The sequence below is a fragment of the Hyaena hyaena genome, unplaced genomic scaffold (assembly GCF_003009895.1).
Source record: "Hyaena hyaena isolate Hyena2069 unplaced genomic scaffold, ASM300989v1 scaffold_107, whole genome shotgun sequence".
Lineage (NCBI taxonomy): Eukaryota > Metazoa > Chordata > Mammalia > Carnivora > Hyaenidae > Hyaena > Hyaena hyaena.
The window spans coordinates 2,799,885-2,810,403 of record NW_024080739.1 but is presented as its reverse complement, the minus strand read 5'-3'; positions in this window follow the sequence as shown (position 1 = coordinate 2,810,403).

The window sequence follows — 10,519 nt, the reverse complement described above, 5'->3', positions numbered from 1 at the left end:
AGAAAAGCAAATATTGTATGATTCCAAGTATGTGAAGTATGCAGAGTTGTCAAATGTGTAGATACAGAAAATAACAATTGTGGTGGCTGGGGCTGCAAGAAGGGGTAATGGGGAATTGTTTAAAGGGTATGGATGGGGTGCCTGGGTGGTTCAGTTGGCTGAGCATCTGAATCTTGATTTCAGGTCATGTCATGATCTTACAGTTTGTGAAATCGAACCCTGGTCGGGCTCTTCGCTGACAGTGCAGAACCTGCTTGGAATTCTCTCTCTCCTTCTCTCTTTGCCCCTCCCCTCCTCTCTCTCTCTCCCTCTCTCTCTCTCTCAAAATAAATAAGTAAACATTGGGAAAAAAAGGGTATGGAGGTTCAGTTTTGCAAAGTGAAAAGGTTATGGAGGTTGGTTGCACAACAATGTGAATACTGCACTGTACACCTTAAAAATGGTTAAGATGATACATTGTATGTTATGTGTATTTTGCTATAATTAAAAATAAAAAATTTTAATAAAAAGAATTATTTAAGAATCCTTTTGTAGCCCTATAGGTAGCACGGTGCCTGCTGCAGCTGGTACTCCCTAACATTGAATAAATAAATGAATAATAATAAAATAAACCAGATGACAAAACATGTGAAGTGTGAGATAGTTTAAGAGGTTGAAATGTTGTAGAGTAAAATGGAATCAAATATCAAGCGCGATGTGAAAGATTTATTATGAGGATGAGAAGACAGAATCCATAGTAAAACATATATAATCATGGGTCCTGGGGTCTATAGATAGTCCTTCCAGTTTTGATTCATTAATTCACTTATTTTTATCATTCATAAAATATTTATTGGGCACCTACCATTTGCCTGTCACCAGCACTGTTCATGTTCATCACTGAACAAGAGCATCCTGCCCTTGTGGGCTTATTTCTAGTGGGATGGGAGAGTGATGTTGAATTTCTGGTTCTAGCTGGATGTGTGACATCAGGCAAGTCCCATATGTTTTCTGGGTCCTAATTTCCTCATCTGTACAATGTGATGCACGTGGCAAGGGGGACAGGGGAAAGCTTTTCCTTGTTAACATTCCAAAAGATATGAAAGTTACATGTAAATAGGAAACAAGGACATGAGAAACCACTAGGGGGCAAAATGAGCATGACATAATAAACGTACTGATGTAAAATTCTAGACACAAAACCTTTTAATTTCACTCATATGTGGAATTTAAGAAACAAAACAAATGAGCAAAGGGGAAAAAAAGAGAAAGAGACAGAGGCAAACCAAGAAACAGACTCTTAAGTACAGAGAAGAAACTAATGGTAACTGGAGGGGAGGTGGGGTGGATGAATGAAATACGTGATGGGGATTAAGGGGTGTGCTTGTCTTGTTGAGCCCCAAGTGATGTATGGAATTGTCCAATCACTATATTGAACACCTGAAGCTAAAGTTAAACTGTACTAACTAATTGGAATTTAATTAAAAATTTTAAGAAAGATATTTAAAAAGAGAATCATCCGTTTTGTATCATGAAAAAAATAAGCAAACAATAAATGAATATTATTGTAGGTAAGGAAAGAGCTCTACAGAATAGTTATACAAATAACTATCCAAATAACTATGATTTACTCTATGACTAGCGTACTTGATATAGAGATCATGTTTTTCTGAGGAATAACAGCATGTAAGGAGCAGAGTACTTGACTAGTAATTGAATGGCATCACTAAATACATATAAGCCCACGTCTGCAGAACCACAAAGTACCAACCAACATACTCAGTCTTGACATAGCCTTTAGCCTTTATTTTTATTATATGGTAGGATCCAAAAGATATTTAGAATTTTTCTTCATTTCTTCATTGCTATTACTGTGTGTCAGTCTCTCTGATTACAAAAGAAAATGTATGGTATTCTTTTTTCCACTTGTATCCCATTGGGAAGTGGTAGTTTTAAAATGGAGAACTCTGGGGTGACTGGGTGGCTCAGTCAGTTAAGCCTTCGACTCTTGATTTTGTCTCAGGTCGTGATCTCACTGTTCGTGAGACTGAACCCCCTTTTGGGCTCTGTGCTGACATTGCAGAGCCTGCTTGGGATTCTCTCTCCCTCTCTCTGTCCCCTCCTGCCTGTGCACTCTCTCTCTTTCACACTTTCTCTCTTTCTCAAAATAAATAAACATTTAAAATAAAGTGGAAAAATTCTGTGACAGTTTTCTGTCAAAAGTTCAGTTTAGGGGTGCCTGGGTGGCTCAGTCATTTAAGCGTCGGACTTTATCTCAGGTCATGATCTTGCAGTTCGTGAGTTTGAGCCCCACTTTGGGCTCTGTGCTGACAGCTCAGACCCTGGAGCCTCCTTAGGATTCTCTGTCCGCCCCGCCACCCCCCCCCCACCCCTCCGCTCCTTCTCTGACCTTCCCCATCACGCTTGCGTGCGCACTCTCTCTCTCTCTCAAATGAATATATTAAGAAAAAATTTTAATTCAGTTTAATTGAATATAGGCCAGCTTCAGAGACTTGTTTCTAGCCAATAGCATGTGTCAGAAATGATGCTGTGTGATTTCCAAGAATAGTGAAGTGTCACACAACTTCTGGCTATCTTTCAGGATGCTCTTCCTCAGAATACAATCACCATACCTTGAGGAAGCCCATGCCATAGGGAGAGTCCATTAAAGGTCCCAAGTTGCAAATAGCATCAAAAGTCCAACCCATACGGGGCACCTGCGTGACCAAGTAGGTTAAGCGTCTTCAGTTCAGGTCATGATCTCACGGTTCACGAGTTCGAGCCCTGCATAGGGCTTGCTGCTGTCAGCACAGAGCCCACTTTGGATCCTCTGTCCTCCTCTCTTTCTGCCTCTCCCCTACTCGTGCTCTCTCTCTCTCAAAAATGAATAAACATTAAAAAATAAAAAGCCGCACCTATAAATGAGTGAGCTGTCAGACCACGCCAATCCCCAGGCTTCAGGGCCCCCAGCTGAAGTTGTGTGGAACAGAGATGAACTATCCTTGTCAAGTTCAACTAAAATACAGATTTGTGAGGGGAAATTAATGTTATTATTGTCCTTTTAAGCCCTAAAATTTTGAGGGGTTATTTTTTACCTAGCAATAGATAACCAGAGCAGAGGATACTTGTCTTTGGGAATACAGCAGAATAATTTCAGAAAGTAAATGCCAGAGGATTAGATATGTGTTTCTGTAGATTCCAGTTGCTTGGACCCACTCACACCTGCCCTGAACACAATAAAAAGAGGCTCATTAAATGCTCCTTGTCACATCCCATGTGCACTAATGGTCAGGACTATGCAGTCGTGGAGACAGATCAAGCCTTGTGCATTACAGGCATTGTTATCATTGACATCCACTGGCAGGCTACTATAAACATTCTTCCAAGCAGCAGATCTGCAAATGAGAGCCCCTTCTTGGTCTGGACCTTCTAGCCCTCAAATAAGGAATGGAATCCTGGCTGGATAGAAACTCAGTAATGGCTTCATCAAGCTGGAGGCATTGAGAAACAGGAGACTTATCCAGGAAGGTGACTGGAGATGACTAGCTTGCAGCCCATCTACACGGGAGGATGGGAATATTGGACTTCTTCAAGCTTAAAGCACCAAGAGGCAGACGCAGAGTCTGTTTGTCATATGTAGTGACTGCCACAGGGTAGATGCTCAATAAATATTTGCTAAATAAATAAATACCACACACACATAGCATTATTCAGTCCTAGCACTGGAACACAAAGTAAACATAAACATGACTGCTCTCCTAATAGAGCTCTGATGTAATGAGATGGTTACAATTACTCATTCATTTACCGTCTCATCTTTGTCATTTACCATCTGAAAGTCACAAAAAGGATGCAGTGATGACTACGACACTAGCCATATTAGTAAAATTGATCAAATCCTTTGTTCTGATCACCTACCCACCCTGTCGGTGAAGGAGGGATTTGCTGAACATATGACATGACACCGGGCACATGAGATGGGCAGCGGCTTATTATTAATCACGTTTAGTCACAGGAATAGAGTGAACCGGCAGTGGCTGTGGGAGACAAACTTTGTAGTTTCAAGAGGGTGGGATGATCCTTGCTTTCCAAAGGGGTATATGATTGGCTGCTTTGAATAATTCTACCAGCTTGTAGAAGAAGGTAAAACCCATTAGGTTGAGGACCAGGTGGGGTGGAGCTGGTGTGGCTGATGGGGGAACTAGCCAGGTCTGGAGCCCTTCCCACTGGGTGGGGGGCACATTTGGCAAGAAAAGAGGAAGGTAGGCTTTGGGGTTGGAAATGTCAAGGCAGCACTTGCCATTTAGGTCTTGGACTCAGATCCTCCATTGTAAAATCAGATGGTGGGAAACAAATGATCTCAAGGTTCCTGTCAGTGCTAATGCTTTTTTAATTCTCATTATATGAAGCCACTCAAATGAGAGTTCACCCTCAGAGGCTCTTGCTGTCCTTATTTGTCTGTGAAGACCAGTCTATTTTTGTTCATGTTAGAGATAGCTCAGTGAATTCAGGCTAATCTCCTAAGGCCTCAAAATTTCAATGCGAAGCTGAAGCATTTCATTTCTAGGGAGTGGGAAGGGGAATAGGTCACAACATTTAGCACAGAAGTCAATTTGGGAATTAAAAGGAAGAACTTTAGAGAGTCCAGGAAAGAAATAATATTTATAAACCTAAAATCAACTCTTCTTTGACTTGCTGTTCATCTCTTATTTATTATTTTTATTAAAAATTTTTAATGTTTATGTATTTTTGACAAATAGGGAGACAGAGCATGAACAAAGGAGGAGCAGAGGGAGGCAGACACAGAATCTGAAGCAGGCTCCAGGCTGTGAGCTGTCAGCACAGAGCCTGACACGGGGCTTGAAGTCACGAGCCTTGAGATCATGACCTGAGCTGAATTTGGACACTTAACTGACAGAGCCACCCAGGTGCCCCAGATATTCACCTTTTAAAAGGAAAATCTTAGAGAGAGTTAAAGAAATGTTTGTATTTTTTTCCAGAGGGAAAAATTATTTATCTCAGACAGTAGGGGATTTGTGATTTTCATTAGATTCTGCAAACTTAGGACTGCAGAGGAAGAGTCAAAAACATTTTGCTGCTTAATTTAAATCCAAAGACAAAAAAAAATGTGTTTGTCTTTGACTTCCAGAGCTTAATTTGCAGGTTACAATGGAAATTTTATGTTTGATTTTACCTGCTTCTGATTGTTTTAAAATAAAATTATCCTCATGTCAGGAGAAGAATTTAATTGATGTTACCATCAATAGTCTTAATAACGAAACCCTTACCTAAGTACACAGAGAGAATTATGGTTAAGGTAGAGTAGCCTGCTCTCTCTAGTAGCCATAATAGTAACCATTCTCTGCTCAGGAAACATGTGTTCTACAACGTTTAAGAAAGACTTGAAGAAAGTGAGAATCACAATGAAAAGCGGGTGTACTGCTGCCCATGAGCTATAAGCTAGATGCTCTCCCACACAGCCACCTGCCTCATGCCCGGCCACCTATTTCTTATTCCGGCAAGACCCTGTTATTATCAAGACATTAACATGAAATCAAATCAAAATTTAAAAAAATTACAATTCTGTGGCTCGGGCATGTGTACTCCAAAGAATGTTTCAAATTTATATTTAAATTTATCTGGCTGAAAGCTCCCAGGCGAGCAATATCTTGTGCTGGAAATACTGTCTTATAATAAAATAAAGTTTAATATGACATTCTTTATAACTGCAAAGAGTTACTCTGTAATGAAAAACAGTGGTAGCTTCCAATGTCTGTAACGGAGGGCGGCATGAAGACTTCTAACAGCAAAATATAAAAAATGAATTGCCTAAAGGAAATATAATATATTAAACTTACAGTCATTTTTAGGCTGCCCTTTATTGAGTACAATAAAACCTGATCCCTCTATCATTTTAAGAGCCATTATATATTAAAAGTTTTATGGCAATTAGTTTCCTTGACTAGGACACTGCCATTTTCTACCTTTGCAAATAAACATATTTTCCACAACATAAGTTACCTTTTGCACTGCGTCCTCACAAATTCTCTGCATTGTGAGAAGAGAAGACAGGAAGGGAGATAAAGCAGAAAAAAGAACACATTTTCTTTAAAGTTTGAAGTAACATAAAACACACCAAGAAGATCAAATATGGGTAGCACTATTCAAAATTTTCAAGAACAACAGCTCAAATGGATGAGGGGTTTTTAAACCAATAGTGTCTGATATCAAAAGCTATTTGTGGTAAAACGTATAACACAGATAAGCTCAACTGGAAAAATCTAGGACAGAAGAAGGCAAAAGCATATTTTTAAGTTAAAATTTGTTTAATGTTTATTTATTTTTGAGAGACAGAGAGAGAGAGACAAGGGCAGAGAGAGGGAGACACAGAATCTGAAGCAGGCTCCAGGCTATTAGCTAACAGCACAGATTCCAACATGGGGCTTGAACTCACAAATTCATGACCTGAGCCGAAGTTGGACCTTAACTGACTGAGCCACCCAGGTGCCCCAACAAAAGCATATTTTTAATACAGTCCATAGGATTAAAAGACAAATTATAAAATAAATCAGAATCCTCAGGGAAGCATCAGAGTGTATGTATATAATTGATTGTGGAAACAGTTTGTTCAAGCCCAATCATCGCAGATTTTAAAAGCCCACATTGGTTGCTGACAAGGTTATATTGCTTCTATAGCTGTATAGGCACAGCAATGACAATAAGTTCAAACGTTCATTGAGCGCTTAGTATTTAGGCATTGATATTTACATGTATTATCTCACACAATCCTTGTGGCAAACATATATGATGAATATCGTCATTATCTTGGTCTTACACAGGAGAAAAGTAAGGCGAAAGACTTCAGTAACTTCGTGGCTAGTCAGTGGAAGAGGATGTAAACCCAGGCAGTCTGGCTCCAGACATGCATCCTTAACCCCTATATGTTATTAATTAAATTACATGACTAATATAAGGTAAACTTGAACATTAGGTGATTTGTCATGTGCCCAATGAGTAGATTACAAAAAGTTTTTATCAATTTGAATATATACACATTTGAGAATTCAGATACAATTATCAAATAACTGCAATTTTAGGTGTGTGTGTGTGTGTGTGTGTGTGTATAATTACATGTTAGGTAAAGTAGTACATTCATTAGAAATACTGCCTTTGTTATGTTCATGTTATGTAACCCAACAATATAGTCTAGTGATTTAGCACAAGGACTCTGGAGCCAGACTGGATTCAGATCTCAAGTCTACTATTTCTTACTTGTGACATTTGACAAGGTATTTAACTACTCTCTTCTCAGTTTCATCATATGTCAAGTATATGGTATCTACCTTACTGGGTTGTTAGGAAACATAATGGAGTAGAAAGGCGTGAAGGGCTTAGAGCAGTGCCTGACACATTAGCTTTTATATTTTTTTCCAAAGTTTCCCTTGCACCTTTGGCATCTGAGGCTCTGCCAGCACCAGAACCCAGACCTCTGATGCCGTGTTTTATAGTATCTCCCCTTCCCACATTCGCTTCGGCAGCACATATACAGTATCTCATCTCCCCTTCTAAGTTGTCTGAGATACAGAACTTCTGGTACTGCCATGGAGATTCTTATTCCAAACCACATTATCCAGTCACCTCACATTATAAATGTTTTTATTTGACATTTAAGAGGGTGCCTTGTCTCCACATTAAAATACTTACAGCATTGTTTTAAAAATTATCTTTAAAAGCTCCTCACCACCCCCCCCTTTTTTAACAACACGGTGCAGTTGGAATATTCAAGTCAAAACCCCAAGAATCATTGCTAAGTTAGGGTTAAATTTCTTTGCCTTTTAAAGATCCATTTTGTCTAAAAGCATCCAATGTTATTCCAGGGAAATCTATCTTCCCCAGACAGTAATGTATTGTTCAAAGTAAAATAAGTGAAATAGCAGAAGCAGAATTTGATAAGAAACCCTTCTAAGGGATACAGGATAATTTGGAGGAAATATAATTATCGTATTTAGATATGGGAGTTACATCATTAATATTCAGGAATAGTAGAAACAGATCTTAGGCATTTATATTAGTTTTTACCATAATTACCAGACTTCATTGTGGAACTTCACACGATAAGTACACAGTTGCCAAATCTTCACCTCATTTAGTGCTTGTTGGTACTGCTAACAGTAGGGGAACCATCCATCTCCAAACCAGAATTTTCTGGCACAATTTCCCCATGATCTATTCACCCTAAAACAGAGAGGAAAAATAAGATAAAGAGGGAGGCAACAAAAACAAAGAGGGAGGCAAACCATAAAAGACCCTTAAATACAGAGAATAAACTGAGAGTTGCTGGTGGGGTATTGGGTGGTGGGATGGGCTAAATGGGTGATGGGCATTAAGCTGAGCACTTGTTGGGATGAGCACTGGATTTTGTATGTAAGTGATAAATCACTAAATTCTACTCTTGAAACCTTTATTAACTATATGTTAACAAACTTGGATTTAAAAACAAACAAAATACAGAGAGGAAAGAAGGCGACTCTAAAATCTAAGGACAATTTCACTGCCATTCTAAAAAAATGAAGGTTTTTTGTGTATGTTAAAGTGTTAGTGTGTATACCAGCATTGTTCTCAAACTATTAGAAGATTTCACTCATGCTTGGAATATTCTTTCTCTCCTTTCCTTTTCTTTTTTTTTCCTTTTTAAGGTCACTGGTTTGGTAACTGGCATACTAGGTCCCAGGGAAGACTGGGCAAGTGTTATAAGCCCACTTCATGTTCTGGCAGCTCTTAACCTGGTTAAGGCTTTCTACTCCTAATAAACACAACTCAGTTACTTTAACAGAGGTCAGCACATTTACCATGTACTCCAGTTTCCTTTGATGTAACTCTCTGGAACCAATCCTGAGGTGTGGGGGTGGGGGGGGGGAAGTGCAGGGGGAATGCAATAACAAAATAAAAAAATGTTGTCCAAAAAGAAAAGTCTACCTGACTAGACACAAAACCGACTGCTACTCTCAAAATCCCCAAGGGGTTTCTGCAGGATATCTTGGTTTATACTTCAAAGTCAAACAAACAATGTAGAAGATTTAATCATGTAACAACTTTTTTGCTTGTCTTATCAATTGGGGCAAGGGTGAGAGAAGGAAGAAAATCCAGTAAATATGGTCATTGCTATTACAGATAGAAGCAGAATTGGAATAACATCTATATGTAACAATTCATGCCTAAGAAGGTAATATTGAATGCTCATATTCTTATGTTTTATTTAAATTTGAGAGTAATATCTCCTTTGGATAGGAAGAAATGGAAACACCAGAAGAAACAAAGGAGGCTAGGATTTTCTTTCAACCATAAGAACATTAAGTAGATGAAATAATAGATTATTGCATACTGTTGATAACCAGAAACTCAGCTTCATAGATAATATAGCTTAGAGAGTATAACCATATACTTTATCAACCAAACTGGGATATTTTTGATACAAGACGGGGACAATATTAATAATTATGCTGGAAAAACAGGCATAAAATGGGACAAATGCTGGAAAAACAGGCATAAAATGGGACAAATGTGGCTGTCTCCAGAATATTAGGTCATTCTTCCAAGAGTTGTACAGATGGTACCTACATCAGTAGATTAGAAAGTTATTTATAAAAGTTGGTAAATTAAAAACTTTGATGAGCTATTTCAGAAACTTCCTGATATTTCAAAAGTAGCTGCCCATTCAGCTCAAGAGTATGTTCCTTGATTTTTCAGTTACGTCCTTTTCCTATTCTTTCGTTTGGAGGGGTGTGTGGAGCTTTTTTGTTTGTTTTTGTTTCAATATAGTGTGTATGTTGAAAAAAACCTTTTAACTAGTGAGACTGTATTATTCCTTTGGTAACTGGTCCCAGAGCAAAGGCCTGGTTTCTTTTGTAAAGGCCATGGGGTTTGGGGGCCAGCATACACTGCAAGGGCCTGTAGTATAAATTTTAATACTATAAGCTCTGAAGACAGTTCTGCTCACTGGTTAACACCATAGCATTTGGAGTTAGGATTCCTGCACTTACAGAAACAGATTTCACACAGAAGCCCAAGCAATCAAAAGAAAAGAATCTAATTAAGCCACTCTTCAGTTGATGATCCTCAGTGGTTCTGCAGAATCCCACAAGACACTCTATCCCTGGTCCTGGCTTGTAGCTGCAGCTTCAACTCCTATGTGTTTTCCCTCATTTGCGTCTCCAATCATCCTGGCTTTATTTAGACCAGGGATTTCCAAACTCTGATGTTATCCAAGAGACACTTTTAGTTGTCACAAGGTGGCAGAGGGCATGAGAGTTGCACTATTCGCATGTAACTGATAAAGTTCAGGGATGTTGCCAAACATTCAGCAGTGCACAGGCAGCATCCCTTGCCCCCCTCTGCTCCACAAGAATCATTTAGATTAAAATGTTAATAGTGCAAAGGTCACCCCTTTCCTCACACCATGTTTTCCTTAATCCTTAACCTTGCACACACTATTCTCACTGCCTGAAATATTCATGCTCTTCTGTTCCCCTCTTTTCCCTTT